Raw genomic sequence first — 13,272 nt, 5'->3', positions numbered from 1 at the left:
CGCTCTGCTAACCCTCACCACACATCCACACCGCTCCTCGGGAACGTGGTTCCCGGGAGCCCCCAAAAAAATCCTCCTGCCTGACGAAAACCCCGGTCCCTGGCCGTTCCGTGCCCAAACTTTGGCGATGAACGTCGCCTCGCGGACCGACCGGGACCGAGGAAAAAAAAACCCTGCCGGGGGGAAAAAAAAAAAAACCCCCCCGGCTGGGGATTTTTTATTCTAAATTTAAAAATGAGTTGAAAAACCTGAAAAGCAAACAGCACACAAGGTTACAACCCTACAGCCCTTCAACACACGCACAAACCCACACTGACTCTCACCTCAACCGCTCTGCTAACCCTCAGCACACATTCACGCCGCTCCTCGGGAACGTGGTTCCCGGGAGCCCCCAAAAAAATCCTCCTGCCTGACCAAAACCCCGGTCCCTGGCCGTTCCGTGCCCAAACTTTGGCGATGAACGTCGCCTCACGGACCGACCGGGACCGAGGAAAAAAAAACCCAGCCGGGGGGAAAAAAAAAAAAACCCCCCCGGCTGGGGATTTTTTATTCTAAATTTAAAAATTAGTTGAAAAACCTGAAAAGCAAACAGCATACAAGGTTACAGCCCTACAGCCCTTCAACACACGCACAAAACCCACACTGACTCTCACCTCAACCGCTCTGCTAACCCTCACCACACATCCACGCCGCTCCTCGAGAACGTGGTTCCCGGGAGCCTCCAAAAATATCCACCTGCCTGACGAAAACCCCGGTCCCTGGCCGTTCCCTGCCCAAACTTTGGCGATGAACGTCGCCTCGCGGACCGACCGGGACCGAGGAAAAAAAAACCCAGCCGGGGGGAAAAAAAAAAAAACCCCCCGGCTGGGGATTTTTTATTCTAAACTTAAAAATGAGTTGAAAACCTGAAAAGCAAAAGTCACACACACAAGGTTAAATCCACTCACCCTGTGCTCACACACAGAGAGACAAGCAGACACAGACAAACACAGCCATGTGCTCTCACACATGCTCACACACTCTTCCCACTTACACGCTCGCTGCAGCCCTTACCTGCGACGCTGAAGAACGTGCTTCGACACATCTTCCGGCTGCCCCTCCCTGACATCAAATGGTAGATTAGGGAAATCGGTACCCTCAGGGACCTGTGAGACAACAAAAAGTGGTCAACAAGTGCCAATCTGACAGCCAGGAATTGTCCCCGCTCTGAACCAATATGTTTTCTACCCAAAATCCCACAAAACACAGATGAACAGGAAAATTTCTATAACTGTTCCACCTAACTGTGACTAGCTGCCAGGGCAGGGCAGCTCCGACCATAAGTGCTACAACATAGGTACACACCATATAAGCCAATGCATACAGTGCAAGTACAGACAATATAAGGCAATGCACTTACATACATTTTAAGTACATACAGTATAAGCCAACACAGGTACATATAGTATACGTACATACAGTATAAGCCAACACAGGTACATATAGTATACGTACATACAGTATAAGCCAACACAGGTACATATAGTATACGTACATACAGTATAAGCCAACACAGGTACATATAGTATACGTACATACAGTATAAGCCAACACAGGTACATATAGTATACGTACATACAGTATAAGCCAACACAGGTACATGCAACGTAAGTACATACAGTATAAGCCAACACAGGTACATATAGTATACGTACATACAGTATAAGCCAACACAGGTACATGCAACATAAGTACATACAGTATAAGCCAACATAAGTACATACAGTATAAGCCAACATAAGTACATACAGTATAAGCCAACATAAGTACATACAGTATAAGCCAACATAAGTACATACAGTATAAGCCAACATAAGTACATACAGTATAAGCCAACACAGGTACATGCAACACAAGTACATACAGTATAAGCCAACACAAGTACATACAGTATAAGCACATACAATATAAGCCAAAACAGGTACACACAATATAGGCAGATAGATACAATATAAAACAGGACTTAAGATAACTCTGCAAGATGAATTCCTGAGATCTATACCCTTTCAGAAGATGGAACCTATAGAACTACTGCAGTCACATGAGGAGGGTATAAGACACCACTCTAGAAGTCCAAGAAAATGTCATGGAGAAAAAAGGCACTACCAAAGCTGGTAGTGACAAGGAAGACTGATGAGAACATCTTCTGTAATCCTACCTGGCTCAAAGAGTAAAAATATAAACAGGGCAGAATAAGGAAGATCCAGAAAGGAACATGAGTAGAATATAGGCAATATGGCACAGAACAGTGCCGACAAAGCGTCGAGATGTAAGAAAGGCCTTATGACGTGAAAGACAATGGACACGCACTACGTAACACAGACACGGACAACCTAACGGACGCAGATGACCTAACACAAAGACAAGTGGGAACTTTCCCCTTAGGGATCTGAGATTGCAAACGCAAGGTGAGCCACAGGCTGCTGATGCCAGAGGAAAGGAAGCCCTATGATGATGGCACGTGATGATGAAATGTAGCTCGCAAAAAGAAGTTAGTGTCAAAGCAGTTAGGAAGACGCTCGAGACGCTCAGCAAGCCTAGAGAAGGAAGCGGATGGCTGGATGACCGTGGCGACAGCTCCGGACCCGAAGGCGAGCCCCTCGGGGGAAAGAGCCGTGACTATGCTGACTCGAGGAAGGTTGACGACGCAAAGTTCACCAAAATGTGGAGATGGGTCGGAACTGCCCTGCCCGGCAAAGGCTCTGGTGAGGCTGAGGACAAACCCCCTCTCTTTCATTCCAAAGAGCCCGGCCCGCTACAGACCTCTCCGCTAAGCTGACATGAAACTGCCCCCTGTGATAGTAAAGGCTTTTCCCCTTCTCCCAACCCCTGGCCCCGACACTTAGCTTTTGGAAGACGAGTGGACAAAATCCATCCTCGGTCAGAGGTGCGTGTGGAGATGTTCTCGATGTGTGTGCTTCGGTGCTGCCGTTTCCAAGCTGTGGCTACGAGCCTCCTCAGGGTACCTAAGACGCAACAGAAAACGTGACTATTGCCCTCAAAAACGGTAATCCCCGGGACTCCTCCGCACCGCTGCCCCAGCTCACCTCAAAACTTGATTTGACTCCGGAGGCTGCCCAGAAGACACCTGCAAAAAGAAAATGTACCCGCTTAGCATGCTGCTGCATAATGCTCCCCTATGAGTCAGCCTGCCTAAACACCGACTCACCTGCCCTCCTCTGTTCCTTGGTCATGCTTAGAGCAGCAACAGCACCTGCAAAGAAACAAAGCAAAAAAGCATGCTGAGATACTGTGAAGACACAACCTCCCTACCGTGACAAGTATGCCACACCGATACCTTAAGCTTGCACCCACCTGGCATGAGCATGCTCGGCCAGGATAGATCACAAGTGGACCACCTAAAATAACAAAAAAAAAAAAAAAAAAAAAAAAAAAAAGGAGATAGTTAGAGCTGCACCAGAAACTGAGACTTCAGCAATAAAACTGCTTGTGCACGCTACGCAATGCTCACCTTGCCCACTGGCCGGGACTGCAGCTCTCTGCCTTGACTTCCTAAAAGGAAAGGCAACAGAGCTGTGACAGCCATCATTTATGCTTCCTCTACTGAGGAAAACGGTGACTGACGTGCTTGGGGGAATCCCCTCACCCGGGATGGGGGGCTCTGCCCTGGATTTTATCCTTCTGCATCTGAAAGAGAGTTAGGACAAAAGTCAAAGGGCTGCAGGATAACTTATGGGCTCCAGGCATCTCGTGCCCATCTACAAATCCCATCTAGGGTCCAACTACACCCCACATTACCAATTACAAGCCCCCGAGATGCCTCCGATTGCACCGGGCTATGGGGCAGGGCAGAGCAGCTCCGGCACAAATCTGTGCGGACACCCGTGACACGGGACAGGACGTGACAAACAACGGGGACAAAACACACACAGAAACCTCTAGGCAAGGAAAATGGCTGCAAGGACTGAGAGGATGCAAAATGAGATGACCAAGGTGAGACTGATGGTGAGCTGATCAGGCTCAGAGATCCCTGGAAAAAGAAGATGCTAAACTCAATGATTCAGTCCAAGAACTGCAAAGATGAATGCCCAGGAGCCCTAGAGTCACAATGCTCCACCTGAGCTCACATTCTCACAAGTCCTAATCAGCCATAATGGAACCTTACAGGGTGCAGTTGTCCAGACAGCTGACAACAAGACCTGAAAAGACATCTGACGGGATGCTTCTAAAAACAGATGCAATTCTGATGCCTGTCTGGGCTCCCGGGTCAAGAGTTCCGTGGCACGGGTGCCAGGGCAAAGAACGCTCAGATCACGGATGCTAGGAAAGGTTTCTGAGAGGCCCCTCAGAGGGCTAACATAACAGACATGACATATCCACATAACACACAACACACAAAAGACAAGTGACACGAGACACACCGGGACTGCTCTGCCCTGCTGCCCGGCTCAGCACCGTAACCAAAACTGAGACTTTGCTTTTATGAAGCCTAAGGGGCCACATCTTGCCTACCCTCATCTCCAGAGCCAATTCAAACCCCCCACCCTGGGAGTCTGACCTAGCACCCCACTTTCATCCCCTCTGTGGTTCATAGCCCTCTACTTATCTCTCAGACATCTGGTGATGCTGGTCCGTATCGGGTGCGAAGGAAGGCCGCCTCACCGGCTGGGGAGTTCCTGCTGCCACCGGGCTGTTGTCTCTCAGACAGCTAGATTAAAGAAAACCAAACATCGGTGCCTGATCTTGGCACCGCATCGGCCAAAACCCACAAGCCTGCTACTCACCGTTCTCCTAACAATGGCCGATCTCCTGGAGTCACACACGTCAGCCATGCTCAGACACCGATGCCAGCATCACAGAGTACACCTGCATGAAGAGGACAGGAGATGATGTGGGATTGCTGAAAACTGAGTGGACCCTCGCTCCTCATCCCTACTTGCCCGACTCGCCGCAATTCCTCGGCGGTTCCCGACAGCTACCCGGAAGACAGGGCTGACGAGGGCAGCGAAACCGGTCCGTCTTCTGGTGGGGGATGGCAGCTTGATGTGCTCAGAGTGGCTTGACTAAGACACAAAAACCAGAATGGAGACTTAGACTTGCCCCAGGAACTGAGACCTCAGCAACAATGAAGGCTACTGGCCACTGCTCACCTTGCCTTCTTGAACTTGACTGCTGAGATCCAACTATGCTTCCTAAAAATAAAGACAAAGAACAGACCTGTAACAGGGTCACACTTGCCACACACCCTGCACAGACAAATGGTGACTGACCTGATTTCGGGAACCCCCTCACACACGATAGGGTGCGCAGCCATGGATGCAATGCACCTGCACCTGAAAGAAAGTAAGAACATAGGTCAAACACCAGCAGTATAACTCAAAAGCTGCAAAAACCTTCTATCAACCTAGGAATATCATCTAGAGTCCAACTACACCCAACATTACAAATTCCAAGTCCCCAGGATTGGTCCTATTCCACCAGGCTAGGCAACAGGGCAGAGCAGCTCCGCTACCAATGTGTGCGGACACCCGTGACACAGGACAGACGGGACAGGACAAACAATGGGCACAACACACGGACAGAAATCTCTTGGCAAGGAAAATGGCTGCAAGGACTGAGAGACTGCAAAAGGAGATGACCGAGCTGACAGCAATGGTGAGCTGATGAGGCTCAGAGAGCCCTGGAAGAAGAAGATGCAAACTGAATGACTTATTCCAAGAACAGCACAGATGGATGCCTAAGAATCCTACAGTCAGAATCCTCTACCTAACCTCATATAATCACAAGTCCTAATCCACCACAATGGATCCAGGTGGGGCACAGCTGTCCGCACAGCTCAGAACAAGACCTAAAAAGACATCAGATGGGATGCTTCCAAAGAGGGAAGAGAGTCTGATGCCTGTCTGAGCTCCCAGATCAGAAGTTCTATGGCCTGTGTGCCAGACCAGGGAATGCAGAGATCACAGATGCAAAGAATGATGCCAGGGTTTCTGACAGGACCCTCAAAGGGCTAAGGTACAAGACATGAGATACACAAACAACACACGAGGCACAACAGAAAAGTGACCCGAGACACACCGGGACTGCTCTGCCGTGCACACCTCAGCACCGTGATCAAAAGTGAGTTGGCTTTTATGGGGCCTAAGGGGCCACTTCATGAACACCCCCCACCTCCAAAGCGGACTCAAAAATCCCTCCCGGTAATTCCCAAACCGGCACCCTGCTTTCATCCCCTCTGCGGGTCACATCCCTCTACTTATCTGAGACATCGGGGTATGCTGGTCCCTGTCAGGTGCAATAAAAAGCCACCTCGTTGGCTGGGAAGGTCCTGCTGGCACCGGGCTGGTGTCTCTCAGACATGTATTAAAGAAAACAAAACGTGACTGCCTGACCGTGGCACCCCATTGCCCAAAACCCCACCGGTCTGCTACTCACCGTGCTCCTAGGAATGCCCGGCGGCTCAGGCTACGCACTTCGCGCACGCTCAGAGACCGAGGCCATAGTCACAGGGGACACCTGGATTAAGAGAGAATAACGTGATTTGGCACAGCTGAAACCTGAGCGAACCCTCGCTCCTCCTCCCTACTTCCGCCGCTCACCAAAACATCTCGGCAGTTGCCGAAGGCCACGCAGATAGCGCCATTAAATAGAGGAGTTCAGGGCTTCATCGCCGGGTCCCGTAACACATGCGCAGGACTCGCATCTGCAGGAAACCCAGTGCATCGGCCGGATGGCGACAGGGGCTTGGCATGCTCCGAGTAGATTGCCTAAAGCACACCAATGAGAATGGAAACTTAGAACTGCATCAACAATTGAGAGCTGAACAATAACAACTACTTCTCTCTACTGCTCACCTTGACTGCTGGTATCCAGATTGACTTCCTAAAAAGAAAAACAAAGAACAGAGCTGTAACAGAGTCATCGGAACACTTCCGCTGCAGAGACAAATGATGCCTCACCTGCTTGTGGGAATCCCCTCACCCTGGATGGGGCCCTCAGGCACTGATTTAATCCATCTGAATCTGAAAAAAGTTAGGACAAGAGTCAAACTGCTGCAGGATAACTGATGAGCTCCAGACATCCTGTGTCCATCTACAAATCCCATCTAGGATCAAACTACACCCCACATTACACATCCCAAGCCCTCAGGACTTGTCCTATCGCACCAGGCTATGCAACAGGGCAGAGCAGCTCCGGCCCAAATGTGTGCTGACACCCGTGACACGGCACAGACAGGACGTGACAAACAAAGGGTACAACCCACAGACAAAAATCTCTTGGCAAGGAAAATGGCTGCAAGGACTGAGAAAATGCAAAAGGAGATGACTGACTTGAAACTGAAGGTCAGCTGCTGAGACTCAGAGAACCCTGGAAGAAGAAGCAGCTAACTCAATGATTTATTGCAAGAACAGCAAAGAGGGATGCCTAGAAATCTTATGGTCAGAATCCTCTACCTAACCTCATATTATTACAAGTCCTAATCCACCACAATGGATCCAGGTGGGGCATAGCTGTCCATACAGCTCAGAACAAGACCTAAAAAGAGACCACATGGAATGCTTCCAAAGAGAGAAGAGAGTCTGATGCCTGTCTGAGCTCCCCAGTCAGAAGTTCTATGGCCTGCGTGCCAGCCCAAGGAATGCACAGATCACAGACGCTACCAATGATGCCAAGGCTTCTGACAGGCCTGCCTAAAGTAAAAGACATGGCATACAAAAACAACACATAATGCACAACAGACAAGTGACCCGAGACACACCGAGACTGCTCTGCCCTGCGCACTTCAGCACTGTGACCAAATGTGAGACTTGGCTTTCATGGGGCCAAAGAAGCCGTTTAATGAACGCCCCACACCTCCAAACTGGACTCAAAAACCCCTCCCGGTAATTCCCAAACCAGCACCCCACTGTCATCCCCTCCCCAGGTCGCAGCCCTCTACTTATCTCTCAGACATCAGGGGATGCTGGTCCCTGTCAGGTGCAAAGAAAGGCCACCTCGTCAGCGGGGAAGGTCCTGCTGGCACCGCGCTGGTGTCTCTCAGACACCTATAATTAAGAGAACCAAACATCAGTGCCTGATCTTAGCACCGCATGGGCGAAGAACTATGTGGGCCAGATACCTGCCAGGCAGCTACTTGCCCTCTCCTGAGTGTGCCTGGCTCCTTCAGGCTCCAGCTTCATCCCAATTCCCAGGCGGTGGCCTTCATTAGTGGTGGCACCTGGCTTAGAGAAAGGCAAAGTTAAACGGCATTGCTGTGAGTGCAGTGGAGGACCTTGTATGCTGTAAGACATGGGAACGCCTATGTTAGGCTTCTCAGAAGCCTTGTGTGGGGGGGGCCCTCAAATAAACACCCTTTCTCACCCTGCTGCCTGCAAACCCCCTCCCAAGAACTCCTAAACTGGATACCTGCTCTCTCTCCCTCTCCCAGTCACAATCCTCAACTCACCTGAGGCCTCAATCTCAAACATCATCCTTGACACTGGGCAGATCCCTCTTGTGACACGATGAATCTCCTGAAAAATCATTATACCTAAGAGCTGAGCACTACCAACTACTTCTCTCCGCTGCTCACCTTGGCTGCTGGTATCCAGATTGACTTCCTAAAAAGAAAGACAAAACACAGAGCTGTAACAGAGTCACCATACACACTTCTGCTGCAGAGACAAATGGGGCCTTACCTCCTTGGGGGAATCCCCTCACCTGGGATGGGGCCCTCTGGCACAGATTTAAGCCATCTGAACCTGAAAAAAAAAAATTAGGACAAGAGTCAAAAAGTTGCATGATAACTGAAGAGCTCCAGAGATCCTATGCCCATCTACAGATTCCATCTAGAGTCCAGGTACACCCCACATTACACATACCAAGTCTCCAAGACTTCTACTATCGTACCAGGCCATGCGGCAGGGCAGAGCAGCCCCATCCCAAAAGTGTGCAGACACCCGTGACACAGGACAGACCAGACGTGACAAACAAAGGACACAAGACACAGACAGAAATCTCTTAGCAAGGAAAACAGCTGCAAGGACTGAGAGAATGCAAAACAAGATGATGGAGCTGAAACCGATGGTGAGCTGATGAGGCTCAGAGAACCCTGGAGGAAGAGGATGCTAAACTGAATTCTTTCTTCCAAGAACTGCAAAGATGGATGCCTAGGAATCCTACAATCAGAAGCCTCTACCTAACTTCGTATTATTACAAAGTCCTAATCCACCATAATGGATCCTGGTGGGGCATAGCTGTCCATACAGCTGAGAACAAGACCTGAAAAGACAACTGACTGGATGCTTCCAAACAGAGAACTTTTGACTGGGGAGCTCAGACAGGCATCAGAATTGCATCTATGGCCTGGGTGCCAGGCCAAGGAATGCAGAGATGACAGATGCTACCAATGATGCCAGGGTTTCTGACAGGACCCTCAAAGGGCTAAGGAAAAAGACATGAGATACACAAGCAACACATAATGCACAATAGACAAGTGACACGATACACACCGGGACTGCTCTGCCCTCCTGCACACCTCAGCACTGTGATCAAAAGTGAGACTTGGCTTTTACGGGGCCTAAGGGGCCACTTCATGGACACCCCCAGCTCCAAGGGGACTCCAAAACCCCTCCCGGTAATTCCCAAACCGGCACTCTGCTTTCATCCCCCCTGTGGGTCATGGCCCTCTACTTATCTCTCAGACATCAGGGGATGCTGGTCTCAGGTGCAAAGAAAGGCCACCTCGTCAGCTGGGAAGGTCCTGCTGTGACCGCGCTGGTGTCTCTCAGACAGCTGTATTATAGAGAAAACTAAACATCAGTGCCTGATCTTGGCACCACATCACCCAAAACCCCACCAGTGTGCTACTCACAGTGCTCCTAAGAAGGCCCGGCACCTCCTACTCCTAACCCTGACCCTCGGCCAGGGATGCAAGGCATCTGCACCTGAAAGAAAGTTAGAACATATGTCAAACATCTCCAGGACAACTCGCAAGCTGAAAACACCTTATGCCAACCTAGGAATAGCATCTACAGCCCAAGTACACCCCACATTACAAATTCCAACTTCCCAGGCTTGTCCTACTGCAGCATGCCACGCGGCAGGGCAGAACAGCTCCGGCACAAATATGTGCAGACACCTGTGACACAGAACGTGACAAACAGGGGGACGTGAAACACGACACATCATGCTTGTGGTGAGGGGATTGAGGGGGGAAGGCAAAAGGGACCCCAAAGACACACTAGGGAACGCGGCACACCGGACAACGTGACACAGACCGGAGCTGTTCTGCACTGCCCGCCTAAAAGCTGCCATCAAAAGTAAAGCCTCTCCCTTTAGCTATCCTAAGAGGCCCTTGCAGAAGATTGCTTTTCCATCTGGTAATTTTTAAATCTGGCCTAAGAACTCCCAACCTGCTACTCTCTCATCATCCCATCTCCAAGCTATAGCCCCCAACTTATCTTTTGTTTGATTGGTGATGTGGATCCACATTGCACCTGAAATGAGTCTGCCTTGGACGGGCCTCGTGGTGGCCTGTTAGCTTCTGGGTCAGCTACAATGAAAAAAACCAAAACCAAAGTATGAGTCCAGAGTTATGTGGGCCAAATCCCACCAAGGCAGCTACTTGCCCTCTCCTGAGTGTGCCTGGCGCCTTCAGGCTCCAGCTTCACCCTGATTACAAGGCTGTAGCCTTTATTAGGAGTGGCACCTGGGTTAGAGAAAGGCAAAATTGAATAGCATTCCTATGAGCGCAGTAGATAACCTTGTGTGCTGTAGGACATGGGAATACCTCTGCTAGGCTTCTGAGAAGCCTTAGGGGGGGTCCTCAAATAAACATCCTTTTCCACCCTGCTACCTTCAAACTCCCCCCACCCACAATAATTCCTAACTGTATACCTGCTCACCCTCCCTCTCCTAATCACAACCCTCAACTCACCTGAAGCCTCTGTCTCAAACATCATCCTTGACACTGGGCAGATCCCTCTTGTGACATGACGAATCTGCTGAAAAAAGCATGGTACTTGACACAACCAGGAATCTCTGGAAGCTGCACTCCTTCTAAAAAAAAATACAAAACAAAACCATACCTAAACCAGAAATTACAAATGCACTTTACCACCCCTAAACACAAAACCCAAAATCGTGAACCTAAATGCGCCTTCTATTCCACGCTGTTTACTTCACAGAATCTTCAAAGCTTCAGTTCTTTAGATGCCCAGAAACACCCGCTGAAAAGAAGCTGAGATAAGCTGAAAGAGCCTCTTCACTGAAATGAGAGGAGAGCTCTTACCCCAGCACATCCCAGAGAGGGAATGAAGCCCCTCAGCCAAGGCTGGGGTTAATATACCCCTGATTGTGCCCGCCTCTCGTTCCCATGGCACCTGGGAAAAGGGAGGGGGCGACTCCCACCGGGTATAAAAGCCCTCAGAGCAGCTGCCGCTGTTTCGCCCCTCAGACTTGAATTGAAGGGGAGTGAAGGGCTTGTTATAGAAAAAAACTCTTCAGAAAAATAACAGCGCTTTCTTTTTTACAACAACTACTTGGAGCACAAGTGAGGAAAACTGGTAAGAAATAAAACTTTCTGTTTAGGCAGCATAACTAGATAAATTGGGTAATTGGCTGTTAACTTACGTAACTATTCCTTAGTAACTACGTAACTAGTGGCTACCAAGTAGTACTTCCCATGTGATTAAACTGGGTGGAGAAGAATACTAATGATATGAATAGTCTAAGTCTCCTTGGGACCTCCAATTTTGGCCATCTACCTTATAAGTAAAAATAAGAAAGATAAAAGCCTCCCAGGCAGTGTTAGGGTTAAGTGCATGCCAGGCTCATCCTTCTCTGAGATACTTGGTCCTACAGCACAGAAAGAAGTGCCCTGAAATGTAGTTTTAAACCCTTAAAATGCTGAAAAAGGCAGAGCTTCCTTCAAGTGACCTCCTTAAAAAGAGGAAATGGGGCAGTTATCTCTACTGAAGGTAATGCAATAACAAATACCTAGTTTCTGCTATTTAATTTGCTCTCCTTAAGTATTGGGAAAAGAGGGCTTTCCACACTTTAAAATCTCTCCAGTGATGAAAAGAGAAGGATTTTTCCCTCAGTTCAAACCCTTAGGATGGAGGGATAGCTGGGCTTCTCCCTCAATTTGGGCCTCAGGACAACAAAAAGGGGGTGGCTACCCTTACTTCAAACCCATAAGAAACATTGTCAAGATTTTCCCCTTTTTTTTAAACTGCCAAATAATAGAGAATGGGGACTCACTGTCAATTAACGCCCCTAACAGCATAGAAAAGGCAGGGATTCTTTCAACTGAGACCATTACAATTGCAGGGGAATCCAAGTCCCTACCAGTTTGAACACAAAAAGTAATGGAAAAGGAAGCTTTTCCCCTTTTCCCAAAACCCTTTTTCTCCTAATAACCCTTCTCCTTTCTGGGAGTGCTCTGGAGGGTCTGGGGCTTTGGAGAGGGACTGACACAGTAAAAGGGGACAGTTGCAAGCCCTCTCGTGGAACCCCACATGCTGCCTGGTCTGCTCAGATGCTGCCCCTTGGCAAAAGGGCTCTTCCCTTGGCGTTTTCCCAAAGTGATGCTCTGTGCCCGGGTGGGTCCGGCTGCTCCCTAGTCCGTGCTGGATGCTCTGACCATAGTTCATGGAGGGACACTTGGGATACCCCTGTTAGCCCCTCTGGCCGAGCAGCTCCCTGTGCACCTGTGCCCGGGTAACCCTCTGAAAGCAGCTGGTCACACGGGGCGCTGCTAGACCTTGGACTGGGGGTGGAGGTGAAGAAAGGTCCTGTGAGGAGCTCCTTCCCCTACACAGCCCTTCTTCTGCCCCTTAAACCATGGGGTGCCAGACTTTCCTTTCGAAGGAAATTAACAGCCTTTCCTCTCTGTGTGCCCATGGCTGAAACTGCGATTCGGCCTCCAAAACTGCAGAGAACAATTTCTCACAGCCCGCAGCTGCCGACACCAAGAATTCTCGCTGCCCTTGCAGTGCCACGTGCCTCTGACGTGGACACGCAGCAGGTGTGAGTTTGGTTTTACAGGGAAGACGCCGGCACAGGATTTCTCCAGGAGCAAAGATGCCCCCACCGAGAACTCGGGCTGCCCTGGCAGTGGCAAGCACCTCCTAGTGCAAACTGGCATCAGGAAACTCAGGGGGTGAGTTTTTCTGTGCAGAAATTCTCCCGGACCAAACCTGAGAGCATCTAACCCTAACCACAACAACTTAACTGGGTCTAAAACTTACAACCTTTGGACTGGCAGGGTGGGACCCGACCCACTGTGCC

The sequence above is a fragment of the Ammospiza nelsoni genome, chromosome 3, assembly GCF_027579445.1.
Source record: "Ammospiza nelsoni isolate bAmmNel1 chromosome 3, bAmmNel1.pri, whole genome shotgun sequence".
Taxonomy (NCBI): domain Eukaryota; kingdom Metazoa; phylum Chordata; class Aves; order Passeriformes; family Passerellidae; genus Ammospiza; species Ammospiza nelsoni.
Note: the sequence above shows the minus strand (reverse complement) of the source record.